The 13336-nt window shown below is 41.7% G+C and overlaps 3 non-coding genes across 3 annotated transcripts; all 3 read left to right on the top strand.

Annotated features, from left to right (window-relative positions):
* The first annotated feature begins 2329 nt into the window (after positions 1-2329).
* On the top strand, positions 2330-2402 carry TRNAI-GAU (transfer RNA isoleucine (anticodon GAU)). Its single transcript has one exon. It is a non-coding gene; the product is annotated as a tRNA-Ile (tRNA).
* A 2112-nt stretch (positions 2403-4514) lies between these two features.
* On the top strand, positions 4515-4587 carry TRNAM-CAU (transfer RNA methionine (anticodon CAU)). Its single transcript has one exon. It is a non-coding gene; the product is annotated as a tRNA-Met (tRNA).
* Positions 4588-9497: 4910 nt separating this feature from the next.
* TRNAM-CAU (transfer RNA methionine (anticodon CAU)) lies at positions 9498-9570 on the top strand. Its single transcript has one exon. It is a non-coding gene; the product is annotated as a tRNA-Met (tRNA).
* The last annotated feature ends 3766 nt before the right edge of the window (positions 9571-13336 follow it).

Here is a 13336-nt window from a genome sequence, read left to right as displayed (position 1 = left end):
AACCAACCGGTAGGGCATCATCTCTAAGGAGATTAGTCTAGCAATGTGGCCGTTCAAACCCTGTGTACGCGGATGAGAAGATGAGTACATCCTTTTCCTAAGGAGAGTCTCTTGTAGGGTGAGCTGGACTGAAGAGCTGCATATGGTAGAACTAGCGGGGGTGGTGGTAAACATGGCAGACAGAGAGGGTTGGTGATGGTATTCTTGCTGTTGGACTACATACAGTGTCTCCTACCAAGAACCTGGTGATTCCCTGACTGCTTTGGCCTTGCGACGATACCTCCACATTTGCTGCAGGTGGTGTCGTAAACGGTGGGCTTACAGTGAGGGAAGGAATGTAGCGTTGCTGACTAGCTTCATTGTGAGCGGGCGCAACAACGTTACGGGACGTTTGGTAGTTAGTCCAGGCTTGCAAGTGCATGGTGGTTAAATGTCTACGCATGCAACTTGTATTTAAATTTTTGACATTCTGACCTCTGCTAAAGGTCCTTGAGCATTTCTTACAGATCACTTTGCACCAATCATTCGGATCTTTGTTAAAAAATTGCCAGACTTCACTCTTCCTACTATGGAATACCTTTTCAGGCATTGCACACTGAGCTACTTTAACCGGATGGCCACGCTGTCCTACCACTGTTTTTTGTTTTTAAAACATGTTTTTGGCCAGATACGGGCCTGCCAGATGAAAGCAGTTGCGATGTTGATGCCTGCTGTGGCTCCTCCTCTTCCGCTTCAGAGCTACTGCCAGCGGCACCCTGTTCCCCAAATGGCTGCCTATCGGGGTCAACAACTGGGTCATCTATCACCTCTTCTATGTCCTGTGCACCTTCCTGTGTCACCGTGTAAGCCGGTGCTATAGCGCTCGGGACGGGGCACCATAGTCTCATCAGGGTCAGATTCTGGCTCAGTACACTACGAGAGCAATGTTGTGATCTGAGTCAATGGAACAGCATAATAATCTAGCTGTGGCTGTGCATCTGTGCACTCCATGTCCGATTCATCTTGTAATGGGCATGGCCTGTTAACAATTTCCCTTTCTAACCCAGGCACGGTATGTGTAAAGAGCTCCATGGAGTAACCTGTTGTGTCGCCTGACGCATCCTTCTCTGTTGTTCTGGGTGAAGGACACAAGGAAGTGACTTGTTCCTGACGGGAGCATCCACTGACGATGCGCTGCTTTTAAATTTTGCACTTTCCGAAGAGGAGGTGAAAGAGCTAGAGGCAGAGTCAGCAAGGAAAGCCAAAACTTGTTCCTGCAGCTCCGGCTCTAAAAGCGGTTTTCCTACTCCCAGAAAAGGGAGCGTTCGAGGCCTTTTGTAGCCAGACGATGACGCTGGCTCAACATCTCGAGACTTAGGTGCTATATTGCTTTTCCCACGACCACCTGATGCTCCACCACCACTACCATCATTACCAGCTGGCAATGACCGCCCACGGCCACGACCTCTTCCACCAGACTTCCTCATTCTTGGAAAAATGTAACCAAACTAACAAACATTATATGGTACTGTAAAACCAGTTCGAAGGTGAACGTAAACTTGTTGTGAATTTAAATCTCCCTTTATAGGTGTGTGAGACTGCTGGGAAAATCAGGCCCACTGTATTACACTACGCAGTTTCAGTGTCAGAAAGTGGCCGACAGATATGCCACAAACAGGACTGACGCAGATGCACTTAGTGGCAATATAAATCTCCCTTTATAGGTGTGTGAGACTGCTGGGAAAATCATGCCCACTGCATTACACTACATAGTTTCAGTGTCAGAAAGTGGCCGACAGATATGCCACAAACAGGACTCACGCAGATACACATAGTGGCAATATAAATCTCCCTTTATAGGTGTGTGAGACTGCTGGGAAAATCAGGCCCACTGTATTACACTACACAGTTTCTGTGTCGGAAAGTGGCTGACAAATGCCACAAACAGGACTCATGCAGATGCACTTAGTGGCAATAGAAATTTCCCTTTATAGGTGTGGGAGACTGCTGAGAAAATCAGGCCCACTGCATTACACTACACAGTTTCAGTGTCAGAAAGTGGCCGACAGATATGCCACAAACAGGACTGACGCAGATGCACTTAGTGACAATAGAAATTTCCCTTTATAGGTGTGGGAGACTCTTGGGAAAATCAGGCCCACTGTGTTAGTACAGAAAAAAAAAGTAAAACCCCATATCGGGAGTTGAACCCAGGCCGCCTGGGTGAAAACCAAGAATCCTAACCGCTAGACCATATGGAAATAGATACCTTCAAGATCATTGACAATATGAAAAAAAAAAAGTTTTGTGCCTTGCACAAGAAGTGTCTGCAGATTATCTTGTGTGTCTTGCCTTGTTAGCGCAGTAGGTAGCGCGTCAGTCTGATAATCTGAAGGTCGTGAGTTCGATGCTCACACGGGGCAGCATATCCCTCTTTTCTTATGAGATCTTGTCCCCAGCTTAGAACTTTCCCTTTAAGGCCGGCGTCACACTTGCGAGTTTTACGGACGTAAGAGCGCAGAAACTACGTCCGTAAAACTCGCAAAAAATACGGCACAATTATTCTCTATGCCCCTGCTCCTATCTGCCGTATTAAACTGATTAGTATTATACGGCTTTCTACGGCCGTAGAAAATCGCAGCATGCTGCGTTTGTCACCGTATTGCGCAAATAAAACATCAATGAAAGTCTATGGAAGCCCCAAATATACGGATTACACACGGACCAGCAGTGTGACTTGTGAGGAATACGCAGCGCTGTTAGAGAGAAAAGCCGGTAATTCAATTACCGGCTTTTGCTTTCTCCTTCCTAAACCCGACATGATATGAGACCTGGTTTACATACAGTAAACCATCTCATATCACCATTTTTTTTGCATATTCCACACTACTAATGTTAGTAGTGTGTATGTGCAAAATTTGGCCGTTCTAGCTATTAAAATAAAGGGTTAAATGGCGGAAAAAATTGGCGTGGGCTCCCGCGCAATTTTCTCCACCAGAGTAGTAAAGCCAGTGACTGAGGGCAGATATTAATAGCCTGGAGAGGGTCCATGGTTATTGACCCCCCCCCCCTGACTAAAAACATCTGCCCCCAGCCACCCCAGAAAAGGCACATCTGGAAGATGCGCTTATTCTGGCACTTGGCCACTCTCTTCCCACTCCCGTGTAGCGGTGGGATATGGGGTAATGAAGGGTTAAAGCCACCTTGCTATTGTAAGGTGACATTAAGCCAAATTAATAATGGAGAGGCGTCAATTATGACACCTATCCATTATTAATCCAATACTAGTTAAGGGTTAAAAAAAACACACACATTATTAAAAATTAATTTATTGAAAAAATCACAAAGGTTGTTGTTTTAATTTATTCTACTCCCAATCCACTCACTGAAGACCCTCGATTTGTAAATTAAAAAAAATAATAAACCAACAATATACTTACCTTACGAGGATCTGTAAGGTCCAACGATGTAGATCCATCTGAAGGGGTTAAAATATTTTGCAGACACGAGCTTTGCTAATGCAGGCTGCTCATGTCTGCAAAACCCCAGCGAATGAAGATAAAGTAGGTCAATGACCTATATTTAGCTTCATTTGTGGTGAGGCGCCCTCTGCTGGCTGTTCCTAGATCGTGGGAACTTTCCTAGAAAGCTCCCTTGCTCGAGATCATAAGAGGGCGCCCTCTGCTGGTTGGTTGGACAAAAAGCTGGTGTTCAGCATTTTTGACGGTTAAGTCCAAATTGTACCTGAAATACGTTTGTCTGAAAATAACGCATCAGTCTTTGAATGTTGGCAGTAGTACAGAAGTAGGTACTTTCCCATACCGGGAACCCGGGCCGCCTGGGTGAGAACCAGGAATCCTAACCGCTAGACCATATGGGAAATGATGCATATCAGAATCAGTGACAATGTAAAAAAAAGAAGTTTTTTGCTTTGATTGAATAAATTTTACATCACTAAAGCTAAAACTTGTCACATGAACACCATAATTAGCATATCAGTTGGCAATCTGAAGAATATGAGTTTATTCCTCACACGTGGTACTACTCCCTCCTTTTCTCAGGAGACTGTGTTACTAACTCAGAACTTTCCCATTAATTTCTGTAATGTTTCCAATTGGAAAGGAAGTAGGAGCCCTAAAGACAGACAGAACACAGGGATTGTTGGGCCCGTAACACTTTGGAGTAAAAAGGTGTAGTTGAGAATGAGTTAAGCTATGAAAAAAAATTAAATCTTGTGCAAAAGGTCAGAATGAATGACAAATACCCTGGTGTTCAGCATTTTTGACTGCAAAGTGCTAATTCTATCTGAAGTACGTTTATTTGCAAAACACATTTCAGTCTTTGAATGTTGGCAGTAGTACAGAAAAAAAGTGAATTCCCATACCGGGAGTTGAACCCGGGCCGCCTGGGTGAAAACCAGGAATCCTAACCGCTAGACCATATGGGAATTGATACCTTCAAGCTCATTGACAATATGAAAAAAATAAGTTTCGTGCCTTGCACAAGAAGTGTCTGCAGATTAGCTGGTGTGTCTTGCCTCGTTAGCGCAGTAGGTAGCGCGTCAGTCTCATAATCTGAAGGTCGTGAGTTCGATCCTCACACGGGGCAGCATATTCCTCTTTTCTTAAGAGATATTGTCCCCAATTTAGAACTTTCCCTTTCAGTTCTAAAACGATTCTGATAATTAAGGAATTGTGAACCCAAATGACAGACAGTACAAATGGGTTGTTGAGTCTCTTAACACCTTTGGTGTAAAAAGAAGTAGTTGGGAATGATTTGAGCTATGAAACCAAACTAAATCTTGCGCCAAAAGTCGCAATGAATGGACAAAAAGCTGGTGTTCAGCATTTTTGACGGTTAAGTCCAAATTGTACCTGAGATAAGTTTGACTGAAAATAACGCATCAGTCTTTGAATGTTGGCTGTAGTACAGAAAAGGGTACTTTCCTATACCGGGAGTCGAACCCGGGCCGCCTGGGTGAGAACCAGGAATCCTAACCGCTAGACCATATGGGAAATGATGCATAGCTGTATCAGTGACAATGTAAAAAAAAGAAGTTTACTACTTGACACAAGAAACTTCTGCAGTTCAATTTGCGCAACTTGCCTCGTTAACACAGTAGGAAGCAAATCCGTCTCATAAGCTAAAGGTTGAACTTTTGATGCTCAGAAGAGGCACTGGCCCCTTGGTTTTTCAATCAATTCTGTCTCCATCTTTGCTAGAGAGCCACCGATTTTTCCCATTCAGTACCAAAACATAACCGATTGCAGCAAAGAGGAGAGCTCTAATAACAGACAGGGAAAAAAGGGTTGCTGAGTCCCTTAAAACCTAGGAGTTAAAAGTGAGAAATAAGAATGGTTTGAGCATTTACCTCAAATGGTATGTGGTGCAAATAAATAACCCAAAAACTCTGGTGGTTGACATTTTTGCTGCATAGAGCAGTTCCAACCTAAACTGATTCCATCTACAAGGTACGTGGCAGTTTTTGAACGTGCGTACATATACCAAAGGAGGTCACTCCCATAGCAGGAATTGAACCAGTCAACCGGCGATGCTAGGTCCTTTTCCGCATGGGGCAAGCTTTACACTAACCAACAAGACAGGTTTTAAAAAAAAAAAAAAAAAAAAGAAGTTTTTTGCTTTGATTGAATAAATTTTACATCACTAAAGCTAAAACTTGCCACATGAACACCATAATTAGCATATCAGTTGGCAATCTGAAGAATATGAGTTTATTCCTCACACGTGGTACTACTCCCTCCTTTTCTCAGGAGACTGTGTTACCAACTCAGAACTTTCCCATTAATTTCTGAAATGTTTCCGATTGGAAAGGAAGTAGGAGCCCTAATGACAGACAGAACACAGTGATTGTTGGGCCCCTAACACTTTGGAGTAAAAAGGTGTAGTTGAGAATGAGTTAAGCTATGAAACAAAATTAAATCTTGTGCAAAAGGTCAGAATGAATGACAAATACCCTGGTGTTAAGCATTTTTGACTGCAAAGTGCAAATTCTATCTGAAGTACTTTTATTTGCAAAACACATTTCAGTCTTTGAATGTTGGCAGTAGTACAGAAAAAAAGTGAATTCCCATACTGGGAGTCGAACCCAGGCCGCCTGGGTGAAAACCAGGAATCCTAACCGCTAGACCATATATATATATTGAATAGATACCTTCAAGCTCATTGTGCAGTAGGTAGCGCGTCAGTCTCATAATCTGAAGGTCGTGAGTTCGATCCTCACACGGGGCAGCATATTCCTCTTTTCTTAAGAGATATTGTCCCCAATTTAGAACTTTCCCTTTCAGTTCTAAAACGATTCTGATAATTAAGGAATTGTGAACCCAAATGACAGACAGTACAAATGGGTTGTTGAGTCTCTTAACACCTTTGGTGTAAAAATAGGTAGTTGGGAATGATTTGAGCTATGAAACCAAACTAAATCTTGCGCCAAAAGTCGCAATGAATGGACAAAAAGCTGGTGTTCAGCATTTTTGACGGTTAAGTCCAAATTGTACCTGAGATACGTTTGACTGAAAATAACACATCAGTCTTTGAATGTTGGCGGTAGTACAGAAAAGGGTACTTTCCCATGCCGGGAGTCGAACCCGGGCCACCCGGGTGAGAACCAGGAATCATAACCGCTAGACCATATGGGAAATGATGCATAGCGGTGTCAGTGACAATGTAAAAAAAGAAGTTTACTACTTGACACAAGAAACTTCTGCAGCTCAATTTGCGCAAATTGCCTCGTTAACACAGTAGGAAGCAAATCCGTCTCATAAGCTAAAGGTTGAACTTTTGATGCTCAGAAGAGGCACTGGCCCCTTGTTTTTTCAATCAATTCTGTCTCCATCTTTGCTAGAGAGCCACCGATTTTTCCCATTCAGTACCAAAACATAACCGATTGCAGCAAAGAGGAGAGCTCTAATAACAGACAGGGAAAAAAGGGTTGCTGAGTCCCTTAAAACCTAGGAGTTAAAAGTGAGAAATAAGAATGGTTTGAGCGTTGACCTCAAATGGTATGTGGCGCAAATAACTAACCCAAAAACTCTGGTGGTTGACATTTTTGCTGCATAGAGCAGTTCCAACCTAAACTGATTCCATCTACAAGGTACGTGGCAGTTTTTGAATGTGCGTACATATACCAAAGGAGGTCACTCCCATAGCAGGAATTGAACCAGTCAACCGGCGATGCTAGGTCCTTTTCCGCATGGGGCAAGCTTTACACTAACCAACAAGACAGGTTTTAAAAAAAAAAAAAAAAAGAAGTTTTTTGCTTTGATTGAATAAATTTTACATCACTAAAGCTAAAACTTGCCACATGAACACCATAATTAGCATATCAGTTGGCAATCTGAAGAATATGAGTTTATTCCTCACACGTGGTACTACTCCCTCCTTTTCTCAGGAGACTGTGTTACCAACTCAGAACTTTCCCATTAATTTCTGAAATGTTTCCGATTGGAAAGGAAGTAGGAGCCCTAATGACAGACAGAACACAGTGATTGTTGGGCCCCTAACACTTTGGAGTAAAAAGGTGTAGTTGAGAATGAGTTAAGCTATGAAACAAAATTAAATCTTGTGCAAAAGGTCAGAATGAATGACAAATACCCTGGTGTTCAGCACTTTTGACTGCAAAGTGCAAATTCTATCTGAAGTACTTTTATTTGCAAAACACATTTCAGTCTTTGAATGTTGGCAGTAGTACAGAAAAAAAGTGAATTCCCATACCGGGAGTCGAACCCGGGCCGCCTGGGTGAAAACCAGGAATCCTAACCGCTAGACCATATATATATATTGAATAGATACCTTCAAGCTCATTGCGCAGTAGGTAGCGCGTCAGTCTCATAATCTGAAGGTCGTGAGTTCGATCCTCACACGGGGCAGCATATTCCTCTTTTCTTAAGAGATATTGTCCCCAATTTAGAACTTTCCCTTTCAGTTCTAAAACGATTCTGATAATTAAGGAATTGTGAGCCCAAATGACAGACAGTACAAATGGGTTGTTGAGTCTCTTAACACCTTTGGTGTAAAAATAGGTAGTTGGGAATGATTTGAGCTATGAAACCAAACTAAATCTTGCGCCAAAAGTCGCAATGAATGGACAAAAAGCTGGTGTTCAGCATTTTTGACGGTTAAGTCCAAATTGTACCTGAGATACGTTTGACTGAAAATAACACATCAGTCTTTGAATGTTGGCGGTAGTACAGAAAAGGGTACTTTCCCCTACTGGGAGTCGAACCCGGGCCGCCCAGGTGAGAACCAGGAATCCTAACCGCTAGACCATATGGGAAATGATGCATAGCGGTGTCAGTGACAATGTAAAAAAAAGAAGTTTACTACTTGACACAAGAAACTTCTGCAGCTCAATTTGCGCAAATTGCCTCGTTAACACAGTAGGAAGCAAATCCGTCTCATAAGCTAAAGGTTGAACTTTTGATGCTCATAAGAGGCACTGGCCCCTTGTTTTTTCAATCAATTCTGTTTCCATCTTTGCTAGAGAGCCACCGATTTTTCCCATTCAGTACCAAAACATAACCGATTGCAGCAAAGAGGAGAGCTCTAATAACAGACAGGGAAAAAAGGGTTGCTGAGTCCCTTAAAACCTAGGAGTTAAAAGTGAGAAATAAGAATGGTTTGAGCGTTGACCTCAAATGGTATGTGGCGCAAATAACTAACCCAAAAACTCTGGTGGTTGACATTTTTGCTGCATAGAGCAGTTCCAACCTAAACTGATTCCATCTACAAGGTACGTGGCAGTTTTTGAATGTGCGTACATATACCAAAGGAGGTCACTCCCATAGCAGGAATTGAACCAGTCAACCAGCGATGCTAGGTCCTTTTCCGCATGGGGCAAGCTTTACACTAACCAACAAGACAGGTTTAAAAAAAAAAAAAAAAGAAGTTTTTTGCTTTGATTAAATAAATTTTACATTACTAAAGCTAAAACTTGCCACATGAACACCATAATTAGCATATCAGTTGGCAATCTGAAGAATATGAGTTTATTCCTCACACGTGGTACTACTCCCTCCTTTTCTCAGGAGACTGTGTTACCAACTCAGAACTTTCCCATTAATTTCTGAAATGTTTCCGATTGGAAAGGAAGTAGGAGCCCTAATGACAGACAGAACACAGTGATTGTTGGGCCCCTAACACTTTGGAGTAAAAAGGTGTAGTTGAGAATGAGTTAAGCTATGAAACAAAATTAAATCTTGTGCAAAAGGTCAGAATGAATGACAAATACCCTGGTGTTCAGCATTTTTGACTGCAAAGTGCTAATTCTATCTGAAGTACTTTTATTTGCAAAACACATTTCAGTCTTTGAATGTTGGCAGTAGTACAGAAAAAAAGTGAATTCCCATACCGGGAGTTGAACCCGGGCCGCCTGGGTGAAAACCAGGAATCCTAACCGCTAGACCATATGGGAATAGATACCTTCAAGCTCATTGACAATATGAAAAAAATAAGTTTCGTGCCTTGCACAAGAAGTGTCTGCAGATTAGCTGGTGTGTCTTGCCTCGTTAGCGCAGTAGGTAGCGCGTCAGTCTCATAATCTGAAGGTCGTGAGTTCGATCCTCACACGGGGCAGCATATTCCTCTTTTCTTAAGAGATATTGTCCCCAATTTAGAACTTTCCCTTTCAGTTCTAAAACGATTCTGATAATTAAGGAATTGTGAACCCAAATGACAGACAGTACAAATGGGTTGTTGAGTCTCTTAACACCTTTGGTGTAAAAAGAAGTAGTTGGGAATGATTTGAGCTATGAAACCAAACTAAATCTTGCGCCAAAAGTCGCAATGAATGGACAAAAAGCTGGTGTTCAGCATTTTTGACGGTTAAGTCCAAATTGTACCTGAGATAAGTTTGACTGAAAATAACGCATCAGTCTTTGAATGTTGGCTGTAGTACAGAAAAGGGTACTTTCCTATACCGGGAGTCGAACCCGGGCCGCCTGGGTGAGAACCAGGAATCCTAACCGCTAGACCATATGTCTAGTATCAGTGACAATGTAAAAAAAAGAAGTTTACTACTTGACACAAGAAACTTCTGCAGTTCAATTTGCGCAACTTGCCTCGTTAACACAGTAGGAAGCAAATCCGTCTCATAAGCTAAAGGTTGAACTTTTGATGCTCAGAAGAGGCACTGGCCCCTTGGTTTTTCAATCAATTCTGTCTCCATCTTTGCTAGAGAGCCACCGATTTTTCCCATTCAGTACCAAAACATAACCGATTGCAGCAAAGAGGAGAGCTCTAATAACAGACAGGGAAAAAAGGGTTGCTGAGTCCCTTAAAACCTAGGAGTTAAAAGTGAGAAATAAGAATGGTTTGAGCATTTACCTCAAATGGTATGTGGTGCAAATAAATAACCCAAAAACTCTGGTGGTTGACATTTTTGCTGCATAGAGCAGTTCCAACCTAAACTGATTCCATCTACAAGGTACGTGGCAGTTTTTGAACGTGCGTACATATACCAAAGGAGGTCACTCCCATAGCAGGAATTGAACCAGTCAACCGGCGATGCTAGGTCCTTTTCCGCATGGGGCAAGCTTTACACTAACCAACAAGACAGGTTTTAAAAAAAAAAAAAAAAAAAAAAAAAAAAAAGAAGTTTTTTGCTTTGATTGAATAAATTTTACATCACCAAAGCTAAAACTTGCCACATGAACACCATAATTAGCATATCAGTTGGCAATCTGAAGAATATGAGTTTATTCCTCACACGTGGTACTACTCCCTCCTTTTCTCAGGAGACTGTGTTACCAACTCAGAACTTTCCCATTAATTTCTGAAATGTTTCCGATTGGAAAGGAAGTAGGAGCCCTAATGACAGACAGAACACAGTGATTGTTGGGCCCCTAACACTTTGGAGTAAAAAGGTGTAGTTGAGAATGAGTTAAGCTATGAAACAAAATTAAATCTTGTGCAAAAGGTCAGAATGAATGACAAATACCCTGGTGTTCAGCATTTTTGACTGCAAAGTGCAAATTCTATCTGAAGTACTTTTATTTGCAAAACACATTTCAGTCTTTGAATGTTGGCAGTAGTACAGAAAAAAAGTGAATTCCCATACTGGGAGTCGAACCCAGGCCGCCTGGGTGAAAACCAGGAATCCTAACCGCTAGACCATATATATATATTGAATAGATACCTTCAAGCTCATTGTGCAGTAGGTAGCGCGTCAGTCTCATAATCTGAAGGTCGTGAGTTCGATCCTCACACGGGGCAGCATATTCCTCTTTTCTTAAGAGATATTGTCCCCAATTTAGAACTTTCCCTTTCAGTTCTAAAACGATTCTGATAATTAAGGAATTGTGAACCCAAATGACAGACAGTACAAATGGGTTGTTGAGTCTCTTAACACCTTTGGTGTAAAAATAGGTAGTTGGGAATGATTTGAGCTATGAAACCAAACTAAATCTTGCGCCAAAAGTCGCAATGAATGGACAAAAAGCTGGTGTTCAGCATTTTTGACGGTTAAGTCCAAATTGTACCTGAGATACGTTTGACTGAAAATAACACATCAGTCTTTGAATGTTGGCGGTAGTACAGAAAATGGTACTTTCCCATACCGGGAGTCGAACCCGGGCCACCCGGGTGAGAACCAGGAATCCTAACCGCTAGACCATATGGGAAATGATGCATAGCGGTGTCAGTGACAATGTAAAAAAAGAAGTTTACTACTTGACACAAGAAACTTCTGCAGCTCAATTTGCGCAAATTGCCTCGTTAACACAGTAGGAAGCAAATCCGTCTCATAAGCTAAAGGTTGAACTTTTGATGCTCAGAAGAGGCACTGGCCCCTTGTTTTTTCAATCAATTCTGTCTCCATCTTTGCTAGAGAGCCACCGATTTTTCCCATTCAGTACCAAAACATAACCGATTGCAGCAAAGAGGAGAGCTCTAATAACAGACAGGGAAAAAAGGGTTGCTGAGTCCCTTAAAACCTAGGAGTTAAAAGTGAGAAATAAGAATGGTTTGAGCGTTGACCTCAAATGGTATGTGGCGCAAATAACTAACCCAAAAACTCTGGTGGTTGACATTTTTGCTGCATAGAGCAGTTCCAACCTAAACTGATTCCATCTACAAGGTACGTGGCAGTTTTTGAATGTGCGTATATATACCAAAGGAGGTCACTCCCATAGCAGGAATTGAACCAGTCAACCGGCGATGCTAGGTCCTTTTCCGCATGGGGCAAGCTTTACACTAACCAACAAGACAGGTTTAAAAAAAAAAAAAAAAAGAAGTTTTTTGCTTTGATTGAATAAATTTTACATCACTAAAGCTAAAACTTGCCACATGAACACCATAATTAGCATATCAGTTGGCAATCTGAAGAATATGAGTTTATTCCTCACACGTGGTACTACTCCCTCCTTTTCTCAGGAGACTGTGTTACCAACTCAGAACTTTCCCATTAATTTCTGAAATGTTTCCGATTGGAAAGGAAGTAGGAGCCCTAATGACAGACAGAACACAGTGATTGTTGGGCCCCTAACACTTTGGAGTAAAAAGGTGTAGTTGAGAATGAGTTAAGCTATGAAACAAAATTAAATCTTGTGCAAAAGGTCAGAATGAATGACAAATACCCTGGTGTTCAGCACTTTTGACTGCAAAGTGCAAATTCTATCTGAAGTACTTTTATTTGCAAAACACATTTCAGTCTTTGAATGTTGGCAGTAGTACAGAAAAAAAAGTGAATTCCCATACCGGGAGTCGAACCCCGGGCCGCCTGGGTGAAAACCAGGAATCCTAACCGCTAGACCATATGGGAATAGATACCTTCAAACTCATTGACAATATGAAAAAAATAAGTTTTGTGCCTTGCACAAGAAATGTCTGCAGATTAGCTTGTGTGTCTTGCCTCGTTAGCGCAGTAGGTAGCGTGTCAGTCTCATAATATGAATGTCGTGAGTTCGATCCTCACACGGGGCAGCATATTCCTCTTTTCTTAAGAGATATTGTCCCTAATTTAGAACTTTCCCTTTCAGTTCTAAAACGATTCTGATAATTAAGGAATTGTGAACCCAAATGACAGACAGTACAAATGGGTTGTTGAGTCTCTTAACACCTTTGGTGTAAAAATAGGTAGTTGGGAATGATTTGAGCTATGAAACCAAACTAAATCTTGCGCCAAAAGTCGCAATGAATATAAGCAACAGGGGTAGGCGGGCACCGCACAAAATATAACGGCGATCAGCCACGTGCATATGGACAATGTACAAGAAAAAACACCAGAAAAAGATATGCACAAACTGGGATCAACCATATATACTAAATTTTATTTTAACAAGTCTTTACTACAAAAGGCAATAAGCAAAACACACAATTAAAAGCATTTAAAACCAGAACAGAC

This window comes from Ranitomeya imitator, chromosome 4, assembly GCF_032444005.1.
Source record: "Ranitomeya imitator isolate aRanImi1 chromosome 4, aRanImi1.pri, whole genome shotgun sequence".
Classification (NCBI taxonomy): Eukaryota; Metazoa; Chordata; class Amphibia; order Anura; family Dendrobatidae; genus Ranitomeya; species Ranitomeya imitator.
Note: the sequence above shows the minus strand (reverse complement) of the source record. Positions and strands in the feature narration are given on the sequence as shown.